Genomic DNA, 14,605 nt, shown 5'->3' with positions numbered 1-14,605 from the left:
CCTTCTATGAGGTTGTGGATGCCATCTGTGCTATCGCCTAGAAAACCAGCCTGACTTTGAGGAGGTGCTGAAAGATAGCACAGAAGAAGTTCTGGACCAAAGATGGCTTCCTAATGTGTGCTGGGGCTTCTGGAGGCACATATATTGAACTGTCTTGCCCCAAAGGCCAGGAAAGTAACTATTGGAACTGGCATCAATACTTTTTCTGTTAGAAGAAATTTAAAAATTTAATAAAGGAAATGGATAGATAACAAAGTGAACAAAAGGAAAAGAAATGTAGGATTTTAATTAAAAGATCCTTAAATGAATTGTGTTTCTTTTTTTTTTTTAAGACAAGTTCTTGCTTTGTTGCCCAGGCTGGGGTGCAGTGGTGCGATCATAGCTCGCTGTAAACTTGAATTCCTGGGCTCAAGTGACTCTCCTGCCTCAGCCTCCCAAGTAGCTGTAGCTGGGATCACTGGCACGTGCCACTACCCATGGCTAAGTTTTTTTTTTGTTTTTTTTTTTTTTTTGTAGAGACGGGGCATCTCGCTATGTTGCCCATGCTGGTCTCAAACTCCGGGCCTCAAGTGTTCCTTTTGTCTCAGCCTCCTAAAGTGCTGGAATTTACAGGCATGTGCCACTGCACTTGGCTCTTGTGTTTCATTCTGTCTCAGCTTTGAAGCATGGAATAGATAGGCCTCTGGATTAGGGCTTTTAATGATTATGGCTAGGCCTTAGCTAAAAAAGGTCATAGTGGAGAGGTCTAAGTCTGTGTTTTTATTACCCTTAGTCTCTTCTGTATTATTTATGTGTTCAAAAAGTGTTTGAAGGTCTCCTTTATGCCCAGGCATTATATTAAGTCCAGGGTATTCACCAATAATAAAAATGTCCATCATCTTTGGAAAACAGTATGGTGGGTCCTCAAAAAATTAAAAATAGAATGATCAGCAATCCACTTCTGGGTATATATCAAAAAGAACTGAAAACAGAATGTCAAGAGATACAGAATGTTCACAGTGGCATTATTCACAATAGCCAAGAGGTGGAAACAACCCAAATGTTCACTGATGGATGAATGGATAAACAAGATGTGGTATATACATACGATGGAATATTATGTGGCCTGTCTATTATGAAGGAAATCCTGTCACATGCTATAACATGGATGAACCTTGAGGACATTATGCTAAGTGAAATAAACAAATTGCAAAAGGAGAAATACTGCATGATTCCAATAATATGAGGTATCTAAAGTAATCAAATTCATATGTATGTATAGAAAGTAGAATGGTGATTACCAGGGGTTAGGGGCAGGGGGCAAAGTTGTTGTTTAATGGTGCTATGATCTGAATGTGTGGGTCCTCTCAAAATTCATGTGTTGAAACCTAACTCCCAAGGCGATGATATTAAGAGGTGGGGCTTTTGGGGAGGTGATTAGGTCAGGAGGGCAGTGTTGTGGTCAGCTATCTTCAGGGGCCTCTTGATGGTTGGCTTCTCCATGATAGTGAGCCTGTGTCATATCTCTGCTGGGGCTCAGCAGACCCCATATAGATCCCACTGTTGTGCCCGGGATGGTCCCACTATTTCTTGGCCTGGGAGCATGAGGGCTGAGGCCATTGGTGGAAATTCCAGATTGGTCTTGTTAAAGAGAAGCAGCATCAGTCACTTTTTAAAGAAAGATATTTTATTCGAACCACTGCAGTATTGAAGAGAGACTTTAGTATAAACTGAGCTCACCTCCAACTAAGACAATGGTAAATGGGATATTGAAAGGGAGATCATAGAGGTAATTAAAAGGGAGTATGGGGAAGTAAAAAAAAGAGAGGACAAAGAAAGTCTGGGAAAAATGGAAAATTACAGAAGGGGTAAGTGGAAAATTACTGAAAACTGTTTGGCAAAGTAGGTTGGGACACAGTACATTTTGCAGCTTAGCAGCATTGTGTTTTTCTGAGCAAAGACTTAGCACAGGGGTGGGGCCACCTTTAGGGACTGCTGTGGTCTGAATGTCTCCCCAAATTCACATGTTGCAACTTAATCACCAATGTGATAGCACTAACAAGTGGGGCCTTCAGGGGGTGATTAAGTCATGATGGTGGAGCTCTCATAAATGTGATTAGTGACCTTATAAAATGTGATTAGTGACCTTATTAGTGGCTGGAGGTAACTAGCCCCCTTTCACTGTTCTGCTCTTCTGCCATGTGAGGATACAGCATTCTAGGCCCCATCTTGGAAGCAAAGACAGAGGCCCTCACCAGACACTGAACCTGCTTAATGCCTTGATCTTGGACTTCTCAGCCCCCAGAACTATGTGGAAATAAATTTCTGTTCTTTTATAAATGACCTGGTTTCAGATATTTTGTCTTATCAGCACAAACAGACTAAGACAGGGACACAGTCTAGTATAGGCAGAAGCCAGGCTGAAGTCTGGTCAAGTCTCTTAGCACAGTGTTTGGGCAAGTCTTTTGTGCTATGTGAAAGTTCACAGTTCACAACTCCTTCCTGCTGCATAGCCTTCCTATTGGGGCAGTTTGGAGGCTGTGGGTCGGGAAGTTTGGCTGGTCATGCAATAGTGAGGGACAATGTTATTGAAAAAAGACTCCCAAGGATGCCCCCAACTGCTGCAGAATTTGCTGAGGCTATTGTTTTCATCCTCCTTTAACTGCTGGAGCTCATCAGGGATGCTCCTAGAACAACAGATGCTTCTGTGAAGGCTCCAAGATAGTTGAACTTGCTAATGTCCTAGACCCCTGTGCTCTGCCACCACTTTGCTCAAGCTAGAGCCTAAGGCAGGGAGGAATGGAACCAGAGAGTTGTTCTCCTAGCTGTCATTCACCCAGGCTGAACCATCCAGAGACCCAAGTCCTGTCCAGAGCCCAGTGAGACTGGCTGTCTCATGAGTCTATCTCATGGCTGTGTCCTTGGCCAGCCACAGCCACCCAAATCTGCTGACAGGGAGAGATAAGTATGGATCTGTTGGTTTTGTCCTCTCTTGAAGCAAATAGCAGGCTTCCTCTAAGTAAGCCACAGGTGGCTCTGCCCACACGTATCTGCCTCACTGTAGTGTACAAAGACTGTGCCAATATCTCACTGACATTCAGCTTTCCTCCTTACTTGCCTCCACCTCAATATGGCTGTCAACCAGCTCACTGCTGCCCGGTGAGCAGGTCTTGTATGCTGGTTGGCCAACGAGGAAATGGGCCCAAGGTGGGCCAGCTGGCCTCTAGGAGACATTGCACCCAATGTCTTCGTGAGAAAATCCCTTGAGCTACAACTTAACAGAACAGGTTGGTTTGCACAGTGCAGTTGACAGAAATATCTTGTCAGGCTAGACTTCTTGCTCTAGTAAGACAGCACCACCCCACCCACAGCTGTAAGCACAGCTGATTTCTTTTGAAAAGAGAGGATTGTGGCTGGGCGTGGTGACTCACACCTGTAATCCCAGCACTTTGGGAGGCCAAGGCAGGTGGATCATCTGAGGTCAGGAGTTTGAGACCAGCCTAACCAAGATGGTGAAACCCGGTCTCTACTTAAAAATATAAAATTAGCCAGGCGTGGTGGCATATGCCTGTAATCCCAGCCACTTGGGAGGCTGAGGGAGGAGAATCACTTGAACCTGGGAGGTGGAGGTTGCAGTGAGCCGAGTTTGCACCATTACACTCCAGCCTGGGCAACGAAAACAAAACTCCGTCTCAAAAAAAAAAAAAAAAAAAAAAGGAGAGAGGGAAAGAGAGAGAGGTTTGTTACCACAAAGACCAGGGCTGGCTCTGGCAAGCCAGGGCTGGATGTGAGGGAATGCTTGTGGGGCTCCATGCTTCAGCCTGGGACAAAGGGGTGGGAAGGATATGAAAACTTGGTATCAGGAACTGCCACATTCCTCTCCTCTATCGTCTCAACCATAGCTCCCTGTCAAACCCCTCACAAAGTAAAAAAAGTCAGGCTCAGGAATTGGTGATACTGATACTTCTGGGGCCCCAGAAAGTTCCTGTTCCCAGGCACTGTCTCCAGCCTGTTTCCTTTGTCTTCCTAAGAAGGCACTCTGTGGGCCACCTAGAACTAGTTTAAGTGTCCCAACTTAGAGCCAAAAATGGAAAAAGCGTAAAAGTGCCGGATGCGGTGGCTCACGCCTGTAATCCCAACAGTTTGGGAGGCCGAGGCTTGGGGATCACCTGAGGTCGGGAGTTCGCAAGCAGCCTGACCAACATGGAGAAACTCTGTCTCTACTAAAAATACAAAATTAGCCGGGTGTGGTGGTGCATGCCTGTAATTCCAGCTACTCGGGAGGCTGAGGCAGGAGAATCACTTGAACTCAGGAGGCGGAGTTTGCAATGAGCCAAGATGGTGCCATTGCACTCCAGCCTGGGCAACAAGAATGAAACTCAGTCTCAAAAAAAAAAAAAAAAAAAAGGAAAAAAAGAAAAAGCATAAAAGTTTCCAATTTTGAGGGCCTAAAAGGGGGACCATGAATTCAATGAAGCAAAAGAGAAAGGCTGGGAGGGCTCATGAAACAAAAGGAAGCTGTATGAATGGAAACAAGAGGGCAAGAAATCAATTAAGATTTGAAGCTGTGTATTCAGTGTTAATTCAACAGACATTATTAAGGCCTACTCTGTGTCAGGCACTAGGCTAAGCGCTCAGGGTAAGAAGCAGAACAAGACATGGTTCACTGGAGTAAACAGGCATGTAAACACTAATTGCAATATGATGAAAGAAGCGCCCAGTGAAAAATGTCAAAGCAAGAAGACTAGGTTGTTCCATACCACTGTCTTTTATAGGGATATGGTGCTGGCGGCTTCTGTGTGAGCAAAGGCAATTGGGAGCCCTCTACCACAACCCTTTCTCCTTCTTTCCCCTTCTCTCCTTTCTATCCTTATCCTTTTCTTCTGTCTCTTCTTTCTTCCTCCTCTACTGCCATAAAATGGCACCTAAGGGTACTCACTAATTCCATTAATAGAACAGAGTTGAATACAAGTGTCCCCACTCATCTGCAGTGTTGCTTTTCTTGGTTTCAGATATAGTCAACTATGGCCTGAGCATATTCAACGGAAAAGTCTAGAAATAATTCATAATAAATTGTCCTTCATTCCGAGCAGCATGATGAAGTTTCTTGCTGTTTCCTCTGTTCTGCCTGGGAGGTGAATCATCCCTTTGCCCAGTGTATCTACCCTCCCATTAGTCACTTAACAGGGTCTTGGTGATCACATCAACTGTTGAGGTATCGCAGTGTGTGTGTTCAAGTAATCCTGTCAGAACAGGCAGATAGTTGGACGTGAGAATGAGAGGGAGCCCCTGGAGGAGGAAGCGCTGGAAAATCTAGCACCTCAGAGACTGCCTGAAACATGCATGCTAAATATGAGCAGAGAGGAGGGGAAATACCGAAAGGAATGTCCCCTCAAGGAGGGGACACTGAGAAATGTTACTTCCTCAAAGTATGCAGAAAGGAATACCCTGAAATGCCCCTTAAGATGCCCAGTAATCGCCTGTAATCCCAGCACTTTGGGAGGCTGAGGCGGGTGGATCACTTGAGGTTGGGAGTTCAAGACCAGCCTGACCAACATGGTGAAACTCCGTCTCTACTAAAAATACAAAAAATTATGCCAGGCACAGTGGCTCACGCCTGTAATCTCAGCACTTTGGGAGGCCGAGGCGGGTGGATCACAAGGGCAAGAGATCGAGACCATCCTGGCCAACATGGTGAAACCCTGTCTCTACTAAAAATACAAAAATTAGCTGGGCATGGTGGTGTGTGCCTGTTGTCCCAGCTACTCGGGAGGGTGAGGCAGGAGAATCGCTTGAACCCAGGAGGTGGAGTTTGCAGTGAGCCGAGATCGCACTCCATCCTGGTGACACAGCCAAGACTCCGTCTCAAAAAAAAAAAAAAAAAAAAAAATTAGACTGGCATGGTGGCAGGCACCTATAATCCCAGCTACTCGGGAGAATCGCTTGAACCCAGGAGGCAGAGGTTGCAGTGAGCCGAGATTGTGCCACTGCACTCCAGCCTGGGCACAATAGAGAGAGACTCTGTCAAAAAAAAAAAAAAAAAAAGCCCAGTAATCGTTCGTTTTGTGGTTAAACTGTAAGAATGTAGCTAGCTACATGCTAATAGGAGGGGAAAAAGGGCAAAAGGGGAATTCCTAAGAGATGCACAGGAGCGATAAATACAGATTTGACCTTCCTGGGGTGGTGGTTATGAGACATACTGCCATTAGGTAGGATTCATATGGATCACTGGGCCCCAATCACGCACATTAACCAACAGTAAGGGAGGGTCCCACAAGCCTGGTTGGGAAACTAGATGGGGACAAAGGCAGAGACTTAAGACAGAAGCCAGGAAACTAGACAAAGACAAAGGGTTGAGACAGAGGCCAGAATTTAAACAAAAAGTCCAACATAATAAAAACTGCATTGCAGAACTCTCAGGGCTGTTCCCAGCCAGGTCAGCCCACTCCTCTCTTACAGTGTACTTTTATTTCCATAATAAACCATTTTTGCTTGCTTCACTAATTGGTCTCTTGGCTGAATTCTTTTTGTCAAGAAGACAAGAACCAAAGATCCCCACACTTCCCTACAGCAACCCTTATTAAATTTAATGCTGGCCCAAAATGTAAGAGTAGTGATGCTGGTATAACAAAATTTTCTATTTTATTATTGGTTATTGTTTTTAATCGCTTACTGAACCTAATCTCTAAATTAAACATTATCATATGTATAGCAAGAAATGTAGTATATATAGGATTTGTACTATCTGCCATTTCAGGTATCCACTGGGGGTGTGGCAAGGTTTTGCTAACCTCGTGTATTAGTCCATTTTTGAGTTGCTATCAAGGAGTACCTGAGACTGGGTAATTTATAAAGAAAAGAGGTTTAATTTGCTCATGCTTTTGCAGGTTGTACAAGCATGGCGCAAATATCCACTTGGCTTCTGGTGAGAGCCTCAGGAAGCTTACAATCATGGCAGAAGGTAAAGGGGGAGCAGGCACATCACATGATGAGAGTGGGAGCAAGAGAGAGAGATAGGAGGTGCCACACACTTTAAACAACCAGATCACAGCAAGAACTCACTTATCACCAGAAGTATGGTGCTAAGCCATTTGGTGAAGGATCTGCCCTCTTGATCCAAACACCTCCTACCAGGCCCCACCTCCAACCTCCAACACTGGGGATTACATTTCTTTTTTCTTTTCTTTTCTTTCTTTCTTTTTTTTTTTTGAGATGGAATCTTGCTCTGTCATCCAGGCTGGAGTGCAGTGGTACATTCTTGGCTCACCGCAACCTCTGCCTCCCGTGTTCAAGTGATTCTCCTGCCTCAGCCTCCCGAGTAGCTGGGATTACAGGCACGTGCCACCACGCCTGGCTAATTTTTGTATTTTTAGTAGAGACAGGGTTTCACCATGTTGCCCAGGCTGGTCTCAAGCTCCTGATCTCAAGTGATCCACTTGCCTTGGCCCTTCAAAGTGCTAGGATTACAGGCATGAGCACTGCACCCGGCCTGGGGATTACATTTCAATAGGAGATTTGGAGGGGACAAACATCTAAACCACATCACCCTATTCTAAGGAAACAGAACTTCCTTGTGGAAATGGGATATCCAGCTCCTTAGTCCTCTGCTGTGGGGAGGGTATTAATAATAATGTTAGATTATTATTTTGTGGACAGAACTTTCCTAATCAACAAGAAACCAAGTTTAATTCCTAAGACCTAAACCAGTCAGATAGAAATAACCCAACACAAAGAAAAGAGGAAAGTATTTGGATGGTTTGGCCTAATGTGTTCCTTTTGAATTTTAATTTTTATTTATAAAAGATAATCGCTTGAAACTACTATCAGTTTCAAGCAGAAACTAGTTTGAAACTCACACTCACTACCCAGGTTTTGTATATGTTAACATTTTGCTTCAAATATTTTTTTTAAATAAAATATTTATACTCAACCAAAGACCTGCCCTTCTTTTATCCCTCTTCTATGAGTGGGTTTGTGTCATTCATCCCAGGAATACTGTTATATTTTGCTATATTTTTGTGTTAGCAAAATAAATAGTAAGTTTGTATGTTTTGAAACTTTATATAAAAAGGCCTAATACTGTGTATATCTTTTGTTACCTGATATTTTCACCCAGTGTTCTCATATGGTAGCTCCATTAAACTTCTGTATTCTACCAAAAAATAAACTAGTTCATTGCTTATTTATTTCCATCGTATTTCTTGTGCTTTCTACTTACCATGCTTTTCTTTGATTTATTTTTTCCACCTCTCTTACTATCTTCTGTTTATTTATAGTGTTTTCTTTGTTTCCTTTTCCTCTATTACTTTAGAAATGATACGTTCTATTTTTATTTTTCTAGCCTTTATCCTTACATTTTTAACACAAACAACTGCCTTCAAAATCTGCATTCTCCTCCCAAATAATACAAAGACCTTAGATTTTTAACTTTGATCAGCTCTAGTCACATGCCATATTGTTATTGTCTAAAGCTGTGCTAATACAATAGCTACTAGCCATATGTGGCTATTTAAATTTAAATTAATCAGTGTTAGATAAAATTAAAAATTATTTTCCTTAGTTGCATAGCCACATTTCAAATGTACAATAGTTACATGTGGCTAATGGCTACCAGATTGGACAGAGCAGATACAGAACTTTTCCATCATTGAAAAAAAAAAAGTACTGCAGGACAATCCTAGTTATTTACATCTAGTTTTTAACTCTCCGTCTAGTCATTATTCATTTATTTATTTACTTACTTATTTATTTTTGAGATAGAGTCTCACTCTGTCGCCCAGGCTGGAGTGCAGTGGGGTGATCTGGGCTCACTGCAAACTCCGCCTGCTGGGTTCACGCCATTCTCCTGCCTCAGCCTTCCGAGTAGCTGGGACTACAGGCGCCTGCCACCACGACCGGCTAATTTTTTTTTGTTATTTTTAATAGAGACGGGGTTTCACCTTGTTAGCCAGGATGGTCTCGATCTCCTGACCTCGTGATCCACCCGCCTCGGCCTCCGAAAGTGCTGGGATTATAGGCATGAGCCACTGCACCTGGCCTTCTAGTCATTATTATTAGTATTGATTTTTAGAGTCAAGACTTTCTTAGATTTACCTTTGTGTTTATCAATTTATTTGCTTACCGTTGTTTTTTGCATTTATAGGGATATAAAATATAAATCCTCAGCAAAGAATATTAAATTATTTTTCATATTATATCTCCATTTCTCCCACTCTGCCATCTCATGAGCAATTTCCTCAGCTCAATCTCCTAGTTTATCTCTTTTCAAATAGGTATGCTCTGCTTTCAACCAGTCCATTAATTTAGTCTTTCAATAATGTATTTTTGAATCCTAAAAGTATGATTTGCTCAAATCTACTTTTCTTTGAGGGTCTTGTTCTGTCCTGAGTATTTCTCTACTTTTAAAAAACATTTCATTTTAAATATGTTAATTTTAGAGTGTAATCGATTTTTCTGGACCTCAGTTATCTAAACTATGAAATGGAGCTTTAGACTAAATGGCCTGTAAGGTGACTTCCAGCTCTGAAATTTTAGTATGTACTCCGACATTCATTTATTTTTTTAATAAATATTGTCGGAGTACTTTGCATTTCCAAGTAATGAAGGTGGTACTGAAGCATGCCAGTGAATAAAGAATGATTATTTTAAAAGCCACCTTCCCCAGACCTCTACAGGCTCTGAGCCAACACCTTCAGTTTTCTCATATCCCCTTCCTGTATTAACATAGAGAGAAACAGGTGGCTGACCAGATGGACAGAGGCCAGGAAAAATTTCCATCTGGGTTTGGTTTCAGATCAGAGATATTTTTTGGAGGCTCATCAAAGAATCCAGTGAAAGGCTGGGAAAAAGAGGTGAACATTAGATCTCTAAGCTTCTCAGATATTTTTGTTTTGATCCTTATAGTACATAAAACATAAAATTAGAGTTCCAACAGCTTTTCTACACTCTCTAAAACCAGCAGAATACAGGAGGGCTGGAAGAACAGTAACAAAGGACTGTGTTTCTTTTTATCTAAAGATTCCTGAAATTGACCTGGAAGAACGTAGTAAGACGCTGGAAGGGAACTGTGGGTATGACTTGAGGTGAGGGATAGGAGAGGTGATTTTATTATATTTCTCTGAAGGGCAAGTGATTGATCAATACAACCATTTCTGCAGCTTGTATCTCACAGTGCCTCACAAGCATCTTTCAGGTTTTGCTCCTGTGTTGTCAAATGTTCGGTGAGTAAAGGATACAATGAGATTCAGTTGTCCCAAGCCCTGGCTTCTATCAGCCTATCACACTGATGGTGTGAATGCTGTGGATAGGAGATATAGTTTCTCAGGAAAATAACATGGAACCAATTAAAAGAAATATTCAGCTCATTTCAAGGAGCATTGGCTCTCCAGCCCCCTTTCTAACCAGATGCAGTCATAAGGCTTTTATAATTTTATTTATTTCTTTTGCTAGGTTTTTAGAATAAACTTGATTAAGGCATACTTTATGTATACTTTCCCTTATTGAGACATAATTTTTATATGGTACTTTGTTTTAAAATTCAACAAAATATAACTTCCCTTCCTTTTCTATACTGTCCCAGACAAAGTTTTTTGTTTTTTGAGATGGAGTCTCACTCTGTTGCCCAGGCTGGAGTGCAGTGGTGCCATCTCGGCTCACTGCAAGCTCCACCTCCCGGGTTCACGCCATTCTCCTACCTCAGCCTCCCAAGTAGCTGGGACTACAGGCGCCCGCCACCACACCCGGCTAAGTTTTTGTATTTCTTAGTAGAGACGGGGTTTCACCGTGTTAACCAGACAAAGTTTTTTGTTTTGTTTTGTCTTGTTTTTGTTTTTTGAGACGGAGTCTCACTCTGTCTCCCAGGCTGGAGTGCAGTGGCGCGATCTCGGCTCACTGCAAGCTCCGCCTCCCAGGTTCACGCCATTCTCCTGCCTCAGCCTCCCGAGTAGCTGGGACTACAGGCGCCTGCCACCATGCCCGGCTCATTGTTTTTTGTATTTTTTAGTGGAGACGGAATTTCACTGTGTTAGCCAGGATGGTCTCGATCTCCTGACCTCGTGATCCGCCCGCCTCGGCCTCCCAAAGTGCTGGGATTACAGGTGTGAGCCACCGCGTCGGGCGCCAGACAAAGTTTTGAAACTAAATGTCAAGGTTGAATTCTTCTTTTGACTACCGACGTTTTGGGAGACTTGACTGTCTCGGAAAATTTCTTTTCCTTTGCGTTAACTATAAAACAACTGTTCATTCTAACTAAAGATCTAAATAAAGATCTTTAACATTTGTATGCTTTCTGTAAGCCCTTGAGGCACTGTGTCTAATTTACGCTACCTACGTATAATTTTTATCCCTCTGTATTAGCCTGTTTTCATACTGCTGATAAAGACATACCCAAGACTGGGTAATTTACAAAGAAAAAGAAGTGTAAAGGCTTCACAGGTCCACGTGGCTGGGAGGCCTCACAATCATGGTGGAAGGTGAAAGGCACATCTTACATGGTAGCAGACAAGGGAGAAATGAGAACCAAGCAAAAGCTGAAATCTCTTATAAAGCCATCAGATTTCGTGAGACTTATTCACTACCACCAGAACAGTATGGGGGAAACTGCCCCCATAATTCAGTTATCTCCCACCAGGTCCCTCCCACAACACGTGGGAATTATGGGAGTTACAATTCAAGATTTGATTCGGGGGTGGGGACACAGCCAAACCATGTCACCCTCCTTTACCCTCATTCCTGCTTCTATCCAAATAACTTTTCTGTCTGTCAGTTTTCCCTCTGAAATGTCTTGCCCTCATCGTTTCCTTTCTGATCCCTTTTTGAACATCTTTTCCTGGCCTCGTTTCTTTTTCGTTGTTGTTGTTTGCTTTATTTTGTTTTGTTTGTTTTTTTTTTGAGACAGAGTTTCGCTCTTGTTGCCCAGGCTGGAATGCAATGGCTCAATCTTGGCTCACTGCAACCTCCGCCTTCTGGATTCAAGCGATTCTCCTGTCTCAGCCTACTGAGTAGCTAGCATTCCAGGCGTGCGCCACTATACCCGGCTAATTTTTGATATTTTTAGTAGAGACAGGGTTTCACCATGTTGGCCAGGTTGGTCTCAAACTCCTGACCTCAGGTGATCCGCCCACCTCGGCCTCCCAAAGTGCTGGAATTACAGGCATGAGCCAGTGAGCCTGGCCCCAGCCTCATTTCCTTTTATTTGATTGAAATAATTAATTCTACACATGCTCTGGCCAGATTAATGTTCCTAAAGCACAACTTTGATAGTCTCTCCTTTGCTCAAAAGCCATCAATAGCTCCCTTTTTCCTACTAAATCAGGCAGTGTACTTATTCTGTTGGCTGTGACCTCTAGACTCAGGCCTAATGTACCCAGCTGCTTTCAGTCGTACCCTGTACTCACCTTTCCTGTGGACCCTTCATTCTAGTCACATTAGTATCTCCTAAAGGCTTGGCCATGTCTGCCTTTACTTAAGATGTCCTTGCTGCCACATCTCTCTAGAGGCAATATTGCCCACTTTTGATCCTCAAATCAAATACTCCCTCCTCTCATTAGCCTTCCCTCAATCAATGAAAATTTATATGTTATTTTTAATAAATATGATGCTTTATACTATGCCTATATCATGTATTTTTAACTCAATTAAAATATTTTAAAATAAGAAATACCTGTTCACTTAATATTGAAGTAAATTCTACTGAGTGTAAAGGATTAGATTCTACATTTGAACCTTAACCTATTCATTTGTTTTTTTGTTTTTCGAGACAGTCTCACTCTGTTGCCCAGTTTGGAGTGCAGTAGTGCAATCTTGGCTCACTGCAACTTCTGCCTCTCAGGTTCAAGCAATTTTCCTGTGTCAGCCTCCGGAGTAGCTGGGACTACCATGCCTGGCTAATTTTTTGTAGAGATGAGGTTTTGCTGTGTTAGCCAGGCTGGTCTTGAACTCTTGACCTCAGGTGATCCACCTGCCTTGGCCTCTCAAAGTGTTGGGATTATAGGCGTAGCCACCGTGCCCAGCCCTCATTTGTTCTTAAATGCTATTTGATATAGTAATAAAGATCTGGGTTCAAATCCTACCCCTGCCTCTTGCTAGTACAGAATTCTGAGATCTTTTAAACTTTAGTATTCTCACTTGTAAAATGAGGATTAAAAATGACCACTTCACAAGGTGAGGTAAAAATTAAATGAGATTTTATGGTTTATAAAGTGCTTAGCAAAGTGTCTGGCACATAGTACTTGCTCAATGAATGGTTACTATTATTTCAAGCTAAATCATAAACTATTTCAAGAGAGATTTTTATACTCTAAAGTTTTCTGTCTAATGTAGCAGTCAGTATCCACATGTAGTGATGAAACACTTGAAATATGGCTAGTCTGAATTGAGATGGGGGTAGTACACATGGGATTTTTAAGACAACAAAAAGGAAAAAAAAAGTAAAAGTAATCCCAGCACTTTGGGAGGCCTAAGTGGGGGAATTGCTTGAGGCCAGGAGTTCTAGACCAGCCTGAGCAACATAGCGAGACCCCCCAACTCTACAAAAAATTGAATTAGCTGGGCATGGTGGCACATGCCTGTGCTCCCAGCTACTTCGGAGCCTGAGGCATTGCTTGAGCCTGGGATGTTGAGGCTGCAGTGAGCTGTGATTGAGAAACTGCACTCCAACCTGGGTGATAGAGCAAGATCCTGTCAAAAAAAAAAAAAAAAAAAAGAAAGAAAAAAGAAAAAATTCTCAACACTTTTAAATATTGATTACATGTTGAAATGGTAATATTTTGGATATGTTAGGTTAAATATATTACTAAATTAATTTCAACTGTTTCTTTTTTACTTTTTAAAATGTGGCTACTATAAAATTTAGAATTATGTATGTGTCTTGCATTATATTTCTATCGAACAGTACTGATCTAAAAGTCTTTGTTACAGGACAGAATTAGGTATACAGATTACAGATGCTTTACTAATATTTGATTGTTTGGTATAGCTAAAGCTCTTCATCATTTTTAAAAACATTTATTTCTTTTTTCCCCTACCATGCCAATGTACATCATTTTATTACATTAAGGGACTGTATCTTTAAAAATGCATGCTTACAACAAATCTAGACAGATTTACAGAATGGAGTTATTATTAGAGCATTTCATATGCTATATTCATATTCACTCAATTTGTTTTTAGTCATTTCCTTCTGCAAATCTGTGGCTCTAAGCATTGAAGCAAAGCTCTTCAGAGCATCAGTAAAGACTTGTACAATTAAGAATGGGGGCTCAGCCAGGTGCAGTGGCTCACACCTGTAATTCCAGCACTTTGAGAGGCCGAGGTGGGTGGATCATGAGGTCAGGAGTTCAAGCCTGACCAACATGGTGAAACCCCGTCTCTACTAAAAATACAAAAATTAGCCAGGCATAGTGGCGCCTGCCTGTAATCCCAGCTACTCAGAAGGCTGAGGCAGGAGAATTGCTTGAACCTGAGAGGTAGAGGTGGCAGTGAGCCGAGATGGCACCACTGCACTCCAGTCTGGGTGACAGAGCGAGACTTCGTCAAAAAAAAAAAAAAAAAAAAAAGAATGGGGGCTGGGCATGGTGGCTCATGCCAAGGTGGTAAGATCATTTGAGGCCAGGAGTTTAAGACTACT

The sequence above is a fragment of the Pongo pygmaeus genome, chromosome 5, assembly GCF_028885625.2.
Source record: "Pongo pygmaeus isolate AG05252 chromosome 5, NHGRI_mPonPyg2-v2.0_pri, whole genome shotgun sequence".
In the NCBI taxonomy this organism is placed as follows: Eukaryota; Metazoa; Chordata; class Mammalia; order Primates; family Hominidae; genus Pongo; species Pongo pygmaeus.
Note: the sequence above shows the minus strand (reverse complement) of the source record.